Genomic DNA, 13,192 nt, shown 5'->3' with positions numbered 1-13,192 from the left:
TGAGGCCCCATTATGATGTCAGAAAGCTGGCTCTGGAATCCTGAGGGCTCCACTATGACACGTGCAAAGTTCCGTCTGAACTTTATATAAGACGGTGAGGCTCAGTCAGTCACTCAGTGTTGCCTGAGAGGGCAACACTGCAACAGCCGGCCGCCAGGCTGTCTTTTTTTTGCACAGCTAGTTGCCTCCAGGAGGCCACAAGAGGGAGACAAGGGACTGCAAAATGGAAAATAGGCATCCACCAACTTTACAGACAACTTCTCCTTGCTCCTACAACCTCCATCCTTGCACAGTTTGTTATTCTTCTAGGTAACATAGTAACAAATCCAAATTGCTGCTCTCTTTGTAGGCAAGCAAGGCTTTGTTGCAACTGCAATTCTTACTTCTTCTTGAAATGTAGGGACGACAGTACATTCCATCACATCCATCTAGTGTACACAGGTAGGTCCATTGTGGCGGGCAGGCGAGCGGGCGGGCTGCTTTATTGGCTGTTTGCTGTTCCCCTACTCCACTCCACTATTTGACTGTTGTGCTGCATCAATCAATCAATCAATCAATCAATCAATCAATCAATCAATCAGTGGCTGGCTCAGGTGCAGCTCTTTAACTTACCTAAAAGGGAGGGCGGAGAGAAGACAAGGAAGGTGAATGAGGTGTTCCAATGTGAAATGCCGGAAACACAGAAACACAGACGACACACAACAAGAGGTGGCAATCTATTCATTAATTGCATTTAATCAATGAGCTCATTATCACTCATGCATTGTCCAACAGGTGTTGAAATAATGGGATTAAAAGGGGAGATCCCTTCAGAAAGACAGAAACAATAGCAAAGACAAAAAACACTTTTGGAATCTGCTTTTAGTCAACACATAAGGAAAGGGTGCACCGGTCCTGGAAATACTGCAATACCAGGTCAATGCGTGGAGTGGACAGAGCAAGCTCTATTTCCATCTCCCTGTTCTAAAAATCCATTTAATATATGGTCCCCAGATAGGGGACGTATCAGATATTAAACTGATAAGAACAGATACTACACTTGATCTTAGCCAAAAGGCCGAGAAGCGATAACCCGAACGGGCCGCGCGTTGCCCGAGCCTGCCCGATACTGCTGTTCAGCCCTTGCAGCGATTCAGCCTACTTCTAGGCAATTCCATGGGGCCCTGCAGGCTCACACACTCACAGCTACACGGGAGGTGAATAAAGGCCGGAGAGGAAGCCAGACAGGATTTGCTTCTTTTGCTTGCACCACAATGCAGTGCTGAAAGAGGAGGAATCTACATAAAAACGCCTTCCTGGCAACGCCCAAATGCCCTGCTGCCATGCAGATAAACACTGGCAGCGGCAGCAAGTGCATGCCCACAGCCACCCCTTGTTCCTTCACACCTTGTATCAGCTGTAATCCAGTCCAGTCCAGTGCTGCCTGCTGAGCAGCACTGACCAACACTGCCTGGGCCCAGGCTTTTATCTCTGAGGCCCCATTATGATGTCAGAAAGCTGGCTCTGGAATCCTGAGGGCTCCACTATGACACGTGCAAAGTTCCGTCTGAACTTTATATAAGACGGTGAGGCTCAGTCAGTCACTCAGTGTTGCCTGAGAGGGCAACACTGCAACAGCCGGCCGCCAGGCTGTCTTTTTTTTGCACAGCTAGTTGCCTCCAGGAGGCCACAAGAGGGAGACAAGGGACTGCAAAATGGAAAATAGGCATCCACCAACTTTACAGACAACTTCTCCTTGCTCCTACAACCTCCATCCTTGCACAGTTTGTTATTCTTCTAGGTAACATAGTAACAAATCCAAATTGCTGCTCTCTTTGTAGGCAAGCAAGGCTTTGTTGCAACTGCAATTCTTACTTCTTCTTGAAATGTAGGGACGACAGTACATTCCATCACATCCATCTAGTGTACACAGGTAGGTCCATTGTGGCGGGCAGGCGAGCGGGCGGGCTGCTTTATTGGCTGTTTGCTGTTCCCCTACTCCACTCCACTATTTGACTGTTGTGCTGCATCAATCAATCAATCAATCAATCAATCAATCAATCAATCAGTGGCTGGCTCAGGTGCAGCTCTTTAACTTACCTAAAAGGGAGGGCGGAGAGAAGACAAGGAAGGTGAATGAGGTGTTCCAATGTGAAATGCCGGAAACACAGAAACACAGACGACACACAACAAGAGGTGGCAATCTATTCATTAATTGCATTTAATCAATGAGCTCATTATCACTCATGCATTGTCCAACAGGTGTTGAAATAATGGGATTAAAAGGGGAGATCCCTTCAGAAAGACAGAAACAATAGCAAAGACAAAAAACACTTTTGGAATCTGCTTTTAGTCAACACATAAGGAAAGGGTGCACCGGTCCTGGAAATACTGCAATACCAGGTCAATGCGTGGAGTGGACAGAGCAAGCTCTATTTCCATCTCCCTGTTCTAAAAATCCATTTAATATATGGTCCCCAGATAGGGGACGTATCAGATATTAAACTGATAAGAACAGATACTACACTTGATCTTAGCCAAAAGGCCGAGAAGCGATAACCCGAACGGGCCGCGCGTTGCCCGAGCCTGCCCGATACTGCTGTTCAGCCCTTGCAGCGATTCAGCCTACTTCTAGGCAATTCCATGGGGCCCTGCAGGCTCACACACTCACAGCTACACGGGAGGTGAATAAAGGCCGGAGAGGAAGCCAGACAGGATTTGCTTCTTTTGCTTGCACCACAATGCAGTGCTGAAAGAGGAGGAATCTACATAAAAACGCCTTCCTGGCAACGCCCAAATGCCCTGCTGCCATGCAGATAAACACTGGCAGCGGCAGCAAGTGCATGCCCACAGCCACCCCTTGTTCCTTCACACCTTGTATCAGCTGTAATCCAGTCCAGTCCAGTGCTGCCTGCTGAGCAGCACTGACCAACACTGCCTGGGCCCAGGCTTTTATCTCTGAGGCCCCATTATGATGTCAGAAAGCTGGCTCTGGAATCCTGAGGGCTCCACTATGACACGTGCAAAGTTCCGTCTGAACTTTATATAAGACGGTGAGGCTCAGTCAGTCACTCAGTGTTGCCTGAGAGGGCAACACTGCAACAGCCGGCCGCCAGGCTGTCTTTTTTTTGCACAGCTAGTTGCCTCCAGGAGGCCACAAGAGGGAGACAAGGGACTGCAAAATGGAAAATAGGCATCCACCAACTTTACAGACAACTTCTCCTTGCTCCTACAACCTCCATCCTTGCACAGTTTGTTATTCTTCTAGGTAACATAGTAACAAATCCAAATTGCTGCTCTCTTTGTAGGCAAGCAAGGCTTTGTTGCAACTGCAATTCTTACTTCTTCTTGAAATGTAGGGACGACAGTACATTCCATCACATCCATCTAGTGTACACAGGTAGGTCCATTGTGGCGGGCAGGCGAGCGGGCGGGCTGCTTTATTGGCTGTTTGCTGTTCCCCTACTCCACTCCACTATTTGACTGTTGTGCTGCATCAATCAATCAATCAATCAATCAATCAATCAATCAATCAATCAATCAATCAATCAATCAGTGGCTGGCTCAGGTGCAGCTCTTTAACTTACCTAAAAGGGAGGGCGGAGAGAAGACAAGGAAGGTGAATGAGGTGTTCCAATGTGAAATGCCGGAAACACAGAAACACAGACGACACACAACAAGAGGTGGCAATCTATTCATTAATTGCATTTAATCAATGAGCTCATTATCACTCATGCATTGTCCAACAGGTGTTGAAATAATGGGATTAAAAGGGGAGATCCCTTCAGAAAGACAGAAACAATAGCAAAGACAAAAAACACTTTTGGAATCTGCTTTTAGTCAACACATAAGGAAAGGGTGCACCGGTCCTGGAAATACTGCAATACCAGGTCAATGCGTGGAGTGGACAGAGCAAGCTCTATTTCCATCTCCCTGTTCTAAAAATCCATTTAATATATGGTCCCCAGATAGGGGACGTATCAGATATTAAACTGATAAGAACAGATACTACACTTGATCTTAGCCAAAAGGCCGAGAAGCGATAACCCGAACGGGCCGCGCGTTGCCCGAGCCTGCCCGATACTGCTGTTCAGCCCTTGCAGCGATTCAGCCTACTTCTAGGCAATTCCATGGGGCCCTGCAGGCTCACACACTCACAGCTACACGGGAGGTGAATAAAGGCCGGAGAGGAAGCCAGACAGGATTTGCTTCTTTTGCTTGCACCACAATGCAGTGCTGAAAGAGGAGGAATCTACATAAAAACGCCTTCCTGGCAACGCCCAAATGCCCTGCTGCCATGCAGATAAACACTGGCAGCGGCAGCAAGTGCATGCCCACAGCCACCCCTTGTTCCTTCACACCTTGTATCAGCTGTAATCCAGTCCAGTCCAGTGCTGCCTGCTGAGCAGCACTGACCAACACTGCCTGGGCCCAGGCTTTTATCTCTGAGGCCCCATTATGATGTCAGAAAGCTGGCTCTGGAATCCTGAGGGCTCCACTATGACACGTGCAAAGTTCCGTCTGAACTTTATATAAGACGGTGAGGCTCAGTCAGTCACTCAGTGTTGCCTGAGAGGGCAACACTGCAACAGCCGGCCGCCAGGCTGTCTTTTTTTTGCACAGCTAGTTGCCTCCAGGAGGCCACAAGAGGGAGACAAGGGACTGCAAAATGGAAAATAGGCATCCACCAACTTTACAGACAACTTCTCCTTGCTCCTACAACCTCCATCCTTGCACAGTTTGTTATTCTTCTAGGTAACATAGTAACAAATCCAAATTGCTGCTCTCTTTGTAGGCAAGCAAGGCTTTGTTGCAACTGCAATTCTTACTTCTTCTTGAAATGTAGGGACGACAGTACATTCCATCACATCCATCTAGTGTACACAGGTAGGTCCATTGTGGCGGGCAGGCGAGCGGGCGGGCTGCTTTATTGGCTGTTTGCTGTTCCCCTACTCCACTCCACTATTTGACTGTTGTGCTGCATCAATCAATCAATCAATCAATCAATCAATCAATCAATCAATCAATCAGTGGCTGGCTCAGGTGCAGCTCTTTAACTTACATAAAAGGGAGGGCGGAGAGAAGACAAGGAAGGTGAATGAGGTGTTCCAATGTGAAATGCCGGAAACACAGAAACACAGACGACACACAACAAGAGGTGGCAATCTATTCATTAATTGCATTTAATCAATGAGCTCATTATCACTCATGCATTGTCCAACAGGTGTTGAAATAATGGGATTAAAAGGGGAGATCCCTTCAGAAAGACAGAAACAATAGCAAAGACAAAAAACACTTTTGGAATCTGCTTTTAGTCAACACATAAGGAAAGGGTGCACCGGTCCTGGAAATACTGCAATACCAGGTCAATGCGTGGAGTGGACAGAGCAAGCTCTATTTCCATCTCCCTGTTCTAAAAATCCATTTAATATATGGTCCCCAGATAGGGGACGTATCAGATATTAAACTGATAAGAACAGATACTACACTTGATCTTAGCCAAAAGGCCGAGAAGCGATAACCCGAACGGGCCGCGCGTTGCCCGAGCCTGCCCGATACTGCTGTTCAGCCCTTGCAGCGATTCAGCCTACTTCTAGGCAATTCCATGGGGCCCTGCAGGCTCACACACTCACAGCTACACGGGAGGTGAATAAAGGCCGGAGAGGAAGCCAGACAGGATTTGCTTCTTTTGCTTGCACCACAATGCAGTGCTGAAAGAGGAGGAATCTACATAAAAACGCCTTCCTGGCAACGCCCAAATGCCCTGCTGCCATGCAGATAAACACTGGCAGCGGCAGCAAGTGCATGCCCACAGCCACCCCTTGTTCCTTCACACCTTGTATCAGCTGTAATCCAGTCCAGTCCAGTGCTGCCTGCTGAGCAGCACTGACCAACACTGCCTGGGCCCAGGCTTTTATCTCTGAGGCCCCATTATGATGTCAGAAAGCTGGCTCTGGAATCCTGAGGGCTCCACTATGACACGTGCAAAGTTCCGTCTGAACTTTATATAAGACGGTGAGGCTCAGTCAGTCACTCAGTGTTGCCTGAGAGGGCAACACTGCAACAGCCGGCCGCCAGGCTGTCTTTTTTTTGCACAGCTAGTTGCCTCCAGGAGGCCACAAGAGGGAGACAAGGGACTGCAAAATGGAAAATAGGCATCCACCAACTTTACAGACAACTTCTCCTTGCTCCTACAACCTCCATCCTTGCAGTTTGTTATTCTTCTAGGTAACATAGTAACAAATCCAAATTGCTGCTCTCTTTGTAGGCAAGCAAGGCTTTGTTGCAACTGCAATTCTTACTTCTTCTTGAAATGTAGGGACGACAGTACATTCCATCACATCCATCTAGTGTACACAGGTAGGTCCATTGTGGCGGGCAGGCGAGCGGGCGGGCTGCTTTATTGGCTGTTTGCTGTTCCCCTACTCCACTCCACTATTTGACTGTTGTGCTGCATCAATCAATCAATCAATCAATCAATCAATCAATCAATCAATCAATCAGTGGCTGGCTCAGGTGCAGCTCTTTAACTTACCTAAAAGGGAGGGCGGAGAGAAGACAAGGAAGGTGAATGAGGTGTTCCAATGTGAAATGCCGGAAACACAGAAACACAGACGACACACAACAAGAGGTGGCAATCTATTCATTAATTGCATTTAATCAATGAGCTCATTATCACTCATGCATTGTCCAACAGGTGTTGAAATAATGGGATTAAAAGGGGAGATCCCTTCAGAAAGACAGAAACAATAGCAAAGACAAAAAACACTTTTGGAATCTGCTTTTAGTCAACACATAAGGAAAGGGTGCACCGGTCCTGGAAATACTGCAATACCAGGTCAATGCGTGGAGTGGACAGAGCAAGCTCTATTTCCATCTCCCTGTTCTAAAAATCCATTTAATATATGGTCCCCAGATAGGGGACGTATCAGATATTAAACTGATAAGAACAGATACTACACTTGATCTTAGCCAAAAGGCCGAGAAGCGATAACCCGAACGGGCCGCGCGTTGCCCGAGCCTGCCCGATACTGCTGTTCAGCCCTTGCAGCGATTCAGCCTACTTCTAGGCAATTCCATGGGGCCCTGCAGGCTCACACACTCACAGCTACACGGGAGGTGAATAAAGGCCGGAGAGGAAGCCAGACAGGATTTGCTTCTTTTGCTTGCACCACAATGCAGTGCTGAAAGAGGAGGAATCTACATAAAAACGCCTTCCTGGCAACGCCCAAATGCCCTGCTGCCATGCAGATAAACACTGGCAGCGGCAGCAAGTGCATGCCCACAGCCACCCCTTGTTCCTTCACACCTTGTATCAGCTGTAATCCAGTCCAGTCCAGTGCTGCCTGCTGAGCAGCACTGACCAACACTGCCTGGGCCCAGGCTTTTATCTCTGAGGCCCCATTATGATGTCAGAAAGCTGGCTCTGGAATCCTGAGGGCTCCACTATGACACGTGCAAAGTTCCGTCTGAACTTTATATAAGACGGTGAGGCTCAGTCAGTCACTCAGTGTTGCCTGAGAGGGCAACACTGCAACAGCCGGCCGCCAGGCTGTCTTTTTTTTGCACAGCTAGTTGCCTCCAGGAGGCCACAAGAGGGAGACAAGGGACTGCAAAATGGAAAATAGGCATCCACCAACTTTACAGACAACTTCTCCTTGCTCCTACAACCTCCATCCTTGCACAGTTTGTTATTCTTCTAGGTAACATAGTAACAAATCCAAATTGCTGCTCTCTTTGTAGGCAAGCAAGGCTTTGTTGCAACTGCAATTCTTACTTCTTCTTGAAATGTAGGGACGACAGTACATTCCATCACATCCATCTAGTGTACACAGGTAGGTCCATTGTGGCGGGCAGGCGAGCGGGCGGGCTGCTTTATTGGCTGTTTGCTGTTCCCCTACTCCACTCCACTATTTGACTGTTGTGCTGCATCAATCAATCAATCAATCAATCAATCAATCAATCAATCAATCAATCAGTGGCTGGCTCAGGTGCAGCTCTTTAACTTACCTAAAAGGGAGGGCGGAGAGAAGACAAGGAAGGTGAATGAGGTGTTCCAATGTGAAATGCCGGAAACACAGAAACACAGACGACACACAACAAGAGGTGGCAATCTATTCATTAATTGCATTTAATCAATGAGCTCATTATCACTCATGCATTGTCCAACAGGTGTTGAAATAATGGGATTAAAAGGGGAGATCCCTTCAGAAAGACAGAAACAATAGCAAAGACAAAAAACACTTTTGGAATCTGCTTTTAGTCAACACATAAGGAAAGGGTGCACCGGTCCTGGAAATACTGCAATACCAGGTCAATGCGTGGAGTGGACAGAGCAAGCTCTATTTCCATCTCCCTGTTCTAAAAATCCATTTAATATATGGTCCCCAGATAGGGGACGTATCAGATATTAAACTGATAAGAACAGATACTACACTTGATCTTAGCCAAAAGGCCGAGAAGCGATAACCCGAACGGGCCGCGCGTTGCCCGAGCCTGCCCGATACTGCTGTTCAGCCCTTGCAGCGATTCAGCCTACTTCTAGGCAATTCCATGGGGCCCTGCAGGCTCACACACTCACAGCTACACGGGAGGTGAATAAAGGCCGGAGAGGAAGCCAGACAGGATTTGCTTCTTTTGCTTGCACCACAATGCAGTGCTGAAAGAGGAGGAATCTACATAAAAACGCCTTCCTGGCAACGCCCAAATGCCCTGCTGCCATGCAGATAAACACTGGCAGCGGCAGCAAGTGCATGCCCACAGCCACCCCTTGTTCCTTCACACCTTGTATCAGCTGTAATCCAGTCCAGTCCAGTGCTGCCTGCTGAGCAGCACTGACCAACACTGCCTGGGCCCAGGCTTTTATCTCTGAGGCCCCATTATGATGTCAGAAAGCTGGCTCTGGAATCCTGAGGGCTCCACTATGACACGTGCAAAGTTCCGTCTGAACTTTATATAAGACGGTGAGGCTCAGTCAGTCACTCAGTGTTGCCTGAGAGGGCAACACTGCAACAGCCGGCCGCCAGGCTGTCTTTTTTTTGCACAGCTAGTTGCCTCCAGGAGGCCACAAGAGGGAGACAAGGGACTGCAAAATGGAAAATAGGCATCCACCAACTTTACAGACAACTTCTCCTTGCTCCTACAACCTCCATCCTTGCACAGTTTGTTATTCTTCTAGGTAACATAGTAACAAATCCAAATTGCTGCTCTCTTTGTAGGCAAGCAAGGCTTTGTTGCAACTGCAATTCTTACTTCTTCTTGAAATGTAGGGACGACAGTACATTCCATCACATCCATCTAGTGTACACAGGTAGGTCCATTGTGGCGGGCAGGCGAGCGGGCGGGCTGCTTTATTGGCTGTTTGCTGTTCCCCTACTCCACTCCACTATTTGACTGTTGTGCTGCATCAATCAATCAATCAATCAATCAATCAATCAATCAATCAATCAGTGGCTGGCTCAGGTGCAGCTCTTTAACTTACCTAAAAGGGAGGGCGGAGAGAAGACAAGGAAGGTGAATGAGGTGTTCCAATGTGAAATGCCGGAAACACAGAAACACAGACGACACACAACAAGAGGTGGCAATCTATTCATTAATTGCATTTAATCAATGAGCTCATTATCACTCATGCATTGTCCAACAGGTGTTGAAATAATGGGATTAAAAGGGGAGATCCCTTCAGAAAGACAGAAACAATAGCAAAGACAAAAAACACTTTTGGAATCTGCTTTTAGTCAACACATAAGGAAAGGGTGCACCGGTCCTGGAAATACTGCAATACCAGGTCAATGCGTGGAGTGGACAGAGCAAGCTCTATTTCCATCTCCCTGTTCTAAAAATCCATTTAATATATGGTCCCCAGATAGGGGACGTATCAGATATTAAACTGATAAGAACAGATACTACACTTGATCTTAGCCAAAAGGCCGAGAAGCGATAACCCGAACGGGCCGCGCGTTGCCCGAGCCTGCCCGATACTGCTGTTCAGCCCTTGCAGCGATTCAGCCTACTTCTAGGCAATTCCATGGGGCCCTGCAGGCTCACACACTCACAGCTACACGGGAGGTGAATAAAGGCCGGAGAGGAAGCCAGACAGGATTTGCTTCTTTTGCTTGCACCACAATGCAGTGCTGAAAGAGGAGGAATCTACATAAAAACGCCTTCCTGGCAACGCCCAAATGCCCTGCTGCCATGCAGATAAACACTGGCAGCGGCAGCAAGTGCATGCCCACAGCCACCCCTTGTTCCTTCACACCTTGTATCAGCTGTAATCCAGTCCAGTCCAGTGCTGCCTGCTGAGCAGCACTGACCAACACTGCCTGGGCCCAGGCTTTTATCTCTGAGGCCCCATTATGATGTCAGAAAGCTGGCTCTGGAATCCTGAGGGCTCCACTATGACACGTGCAAAGTTCCGTCTGAACTTTATATAAGACGGTGAGGCTCAGTCAGTCACTCAGTGTTGCCTGAGAGGGCAACACTGCAACAGCCGGCCGCCAGGCTGTCTTTTTTTTGCACAGCTAGTTGCCTCCAGGAGGCCACAAGAGGGAGACAAGGGACTGCAAAATGGAAAATAGGCATCCACCAACTTTACAGACAACTTCTCCTTGCTCCTACAACCTCCATCCTTGCACAGTTTGTTATTCTTCTAGGTAACATAGTAACAAATCCAAATTGCTGCTCTCTTTGTAGGCAAGCAAGGCTTTGTTGCAACTGCAATTCTTACTTCTTCTTGAAATGTAGGGACGACAGTACATTCCATCACATCCATCTAGTGTACACAGGTAGGTCCATTGTGGCGGGCAGGCGAGCGGGCGGGCTGCTTTATTGGCTGTTTGCTGTTCCCCTACTCCACTCCACTATTTGACTGTTGTGCTGCATCAATCAATCAATCAATCAATCAATCAATCAATCAATCAATCAATCAATCAGTGGCTGGCTCAGGTGCAGCTCTTTAACTTACCTAAAAGGGAGGGCGGAGAGAAGACAAGGAAGGTGAATGAGGTGTTCCAATGTGAAATGCCGGAAACACAGAAACACAGACGACACACAACAAGAGGTGGCAATCTATTCATTAATTGCATTTAATCAATGAGCTCATTATCACTCATGCATTGTCCAACAGGTGTTGAAATAATGGGATTAAAAGGGGAGATCCCTTCAGAAAGACAGAAACAATAGCAAAGACAAAAAACACTTTTGGAATCTGCTTTTAGTCAACACATAAGGAAAGGGTGCACCGGTCCTGGAAATACTGCAATACCAGGTCAATGCGTGGAGTGGACAGAGCAAGCTCTATTTCCATCTCCCTGTTCTAAAAATCCATTTAATATATGGTCCCCAGATAGGGGACGTATCAGATATTAAACTGATAAGAACAGATACTACACTTGATCTTAGCCAAAAGGCCGAGAAGCGATAACCCGAACGGGCCGCGCGTTGCCCGAGCCTGCCCGATACTGCTGTTCAGCCCTTGCAGCGATTCAGCCTACTTCTAGGCAATTCCATGGGGCCCTGCAGGCTCACACACTCACAGCTACACGGGAGGTGAATAAAGGCCGGAGAGGAAGCCAGACAGGATTTGCTTCTTTTGCTTGCACCACAATGCAGTGCTGAAAGAGGAGGAATCTACATAAAAACGCCTTCCTGGCAACGCCCAAATGCCCTGCTGCCATGCAGATAAACACTGGCAGCGGCAGCAAGTGCATGCCCACAGCCACCCCTTGTTCCTTCACACCTTGTATCAGCTGTAATCCAGTCCAGTCCAGTGCTGCCTGCTGAGCAGCACTGACCAACACTGCCTGGGCCCAGGCTTTTATCTCTGAGGCCCCATTATGATGTCAGAAAGCTGGCTCTGGAATCCTGAGGGCTCCACTATGACACGTGCAAAGTTCCGTCTGAACTTTATATAAGACGGTGAGGCTCAGTCAGTCACTCAGTGTTGCCTGAGAGGGCAACACTGCAACAGCCGGCCGCCAGGCTGTCTTTTTTTTGCACAGCTAGTTGCCTCCAGGAGGCCACAAGAGGGAGACAAGGGACTGCAAAATGGAAAATAGGCATCCACCAACTTTACAGACAACTTCTCCTTGCTCCTACAACCTCCATCCTTGCACAGTTTGTTATTCTTCTAGGTAACATAGTAACAAATCCAAATTGCTGCTCTCTTTGTAGGCAAGCAAGGCTTTGTTGCAACTGCAATTCTTACTTCTTCTTGAAATGTAGGGACGACAGTACATTCCATCACATCCATCTAGTGTACACAGGTAAGTCCATTGTGGCGGGCAGGCGAGCGGGCGGGCTGCTTTATTGGCTGTTTGCTGTTCCCCTACTCCACTCCACTATTTGACTGTTGTGCTGCATCAATCAATCAATCAATCAATCAATCAATCAATCAATCAATCAATCAATCAATCAATCAGTGGCTGGCTCAGGTGCAGCTCTTTAACTTACCTAAAAGGGAGGGCGGAGAGAAGACAAGGAAGGTGAATGAGGTGTTCCAATGTGAAATGCCGGAAACACAGAAACACAGACGACACACAACAAGAGGTGGCAATCTATTCATTAATTGCATTTAATCAATGAGCTCATTATCACTCATGCATTGTCCAACAGGTGTTGAAATAATGGGATTAAAAGGGGAGATCCCTTCAGAAAGACAGAAACAATAGCAAAGACAAAAAACACTTTTGGAATCTGCTTTTAGTCAACACATAAGGAAAGGGTGCACCGGTCCTGGAAATACTGCAATACCAGGTCAATGCGTGGAGTGGACAGAGCAAGCTCTATTTCCATCTCCCTGTTCTAAAAATCCATTTAATATATGGTCCCCAGATAGGGGACGTATCAGATATTAAACTGATAAGAACAGATACTACACTTGATCTTAGCCAAAAGGCCGAGAAGCGATAACCCGAACGGGCCGCGCGTTGCCCGAGCCTGCCCGATACTGCTGTTCAGCCCTTGCAGCGATTCAGCCTACTTCTAGGCAATTCCATGGGGCCCTGCAGGCTCACACACTCACAGCTACACGGGAGGTGAATAAAGGCCGGAGAGGAAGCCAGACAGGATTTGCTTCTTTTGCTTGCACCACAATGCAGTGCTGAAAGAGGAGGAATCTACATAAAAACGCCTTCCTGGCAACGCCCAAATGCCCTGCTGCCATGCAGATAAACACTGGCAGCGGCAGCAAGTGCATGCCCACAGCCACCCCTTGTTC

The 13,192-nt window shown here is 47.8% G+C and overlaps 9 non-coding genes across 9 annotated transcripts; all 9 read right to left on the bottom strand.

Annotated features, from left to right (window-relative positions):
* Window positions 1-878: 878 nt before the first annotated feature.
* LOC142684816 (U2 spliceosomal RNA) lies at window positions 879-1,069 on the bottom strand. The gene has a single exon (XR_012854403.1). It is a non-coding gene; the product is annotated as a U2 spliceosomal RNA (small nuclear RNA).
* Window positions 1,070-2,345: 1,276 nt separating this feature from the next.
* Window positions 2,346-2,536, bottom strand: LOC142684815 (U2 spliceosomal RNA). The gene has a single exon (XR_012854402.1). It is a non-coding gene; the product is annotated as a U2 spliceosomal RNA (small nuclear RNA).
* Window positions 2,537-3,832: 1,296 nt separating this feature from the next.
* Window positions 3,833-4,023, bottom strand: LOC142684814 (U2 spliceosomal RNA). The gene has a single exon (XR_012854401.1). It is a non-coding gene; the product is annotated as a U2 spliceosomal RNA (small nuclear RNA).
* Window positions 4,024-5,307: 1,284 nt separating this feature from the next.
* Window positions 5,308-5,498, bottom strand: LOC142684813 (U2 spliceosomal RNA). The gene has a single exon (XR_012854400.1). It is a non-coding gene; the product is annotated as a U2 spliceosomal RNA (small nuclear RNA).
* Window positions 5,499-6,780: 1,282 nt separating this feature from the next.
* On the bottom strand, window positions 6,781-6,971 carry LOC142684812 (U2 spliceosomal RNA). Its single transcript, XR_012854399.1, has one exon. It is a non-coding gene; the product is annotated as a U2 spliceosomal RNA (small nuclear RNA).
* Window positions 6,972-8,255: 1,284 nt separating this feature from the next.
* On the bottom strand, window positions 8,256-8,446 carry LOC142684811 (U2 spliceosomal RNA). Its single transcript, XR_012854398.1, has one exon. It is a non-coding gene; the product is annotated as a U2 spliceosomal RNA (small nuclear RNA).
* Window positions 8,447-9,726: 1,280 nt separating this feature from the next.
* LOC142684810 (U2 spliceosomal RNA) lies at window positions 9,727-9,917 on the bottom strand. The gene has a single exon (XR_012854397.1). It is a non-coding gene; the product is annotated as a U2 spliceosomal RNA (small nuclear RNA).
* Window positions 9,918-11,205: 1,288 nt separating this feature from the next.
* On the bottom strand, window positions 11,206-11,396 carry LOC142684808 (U2 spliceosomal RNA). Its single transcript, XR_012854396.1, has one exon. It is a non-coding gene; the product is annotated as a U2 spliceosomal RNA (small nuclear RNA).
* A 1,296-nt stretch (window positions 11,397-12,692) lies between these two features.
* LOC142684807 (U2 spliceosomal RNA) lies at window positions 12,693-12,883 on the bottom strand. Its single transcript, XR_012854395.1, has one exon. It is a non-coding gene; the product is annotated as a U2 spliceosomal RNA (small nuclear RNA).
* Window positions 12,884-13,192: the final 309 nt, after the last annotated feature.

This window comes from Rhinoderma darwinii, assembly GCF_050947455.1.
Source record: "Rhinoderma darwinii isolate aRhiDar2 chromosome 5 unlocalized genomic scaffold, aRhiDar2.hap1 SUPER_5_unloc_11, whole genome shotgun sequence".
Classification (NCBI taxonomy): Eukaryota; Metazoa; Chordata; class Amphibia; order Anura; family Rhinodermatidae; genus Rhinoderma; species Rhinoderma darwinii.
This window is presented reverse-complemented; position numbering and strand designations above follow the sequence as displayed.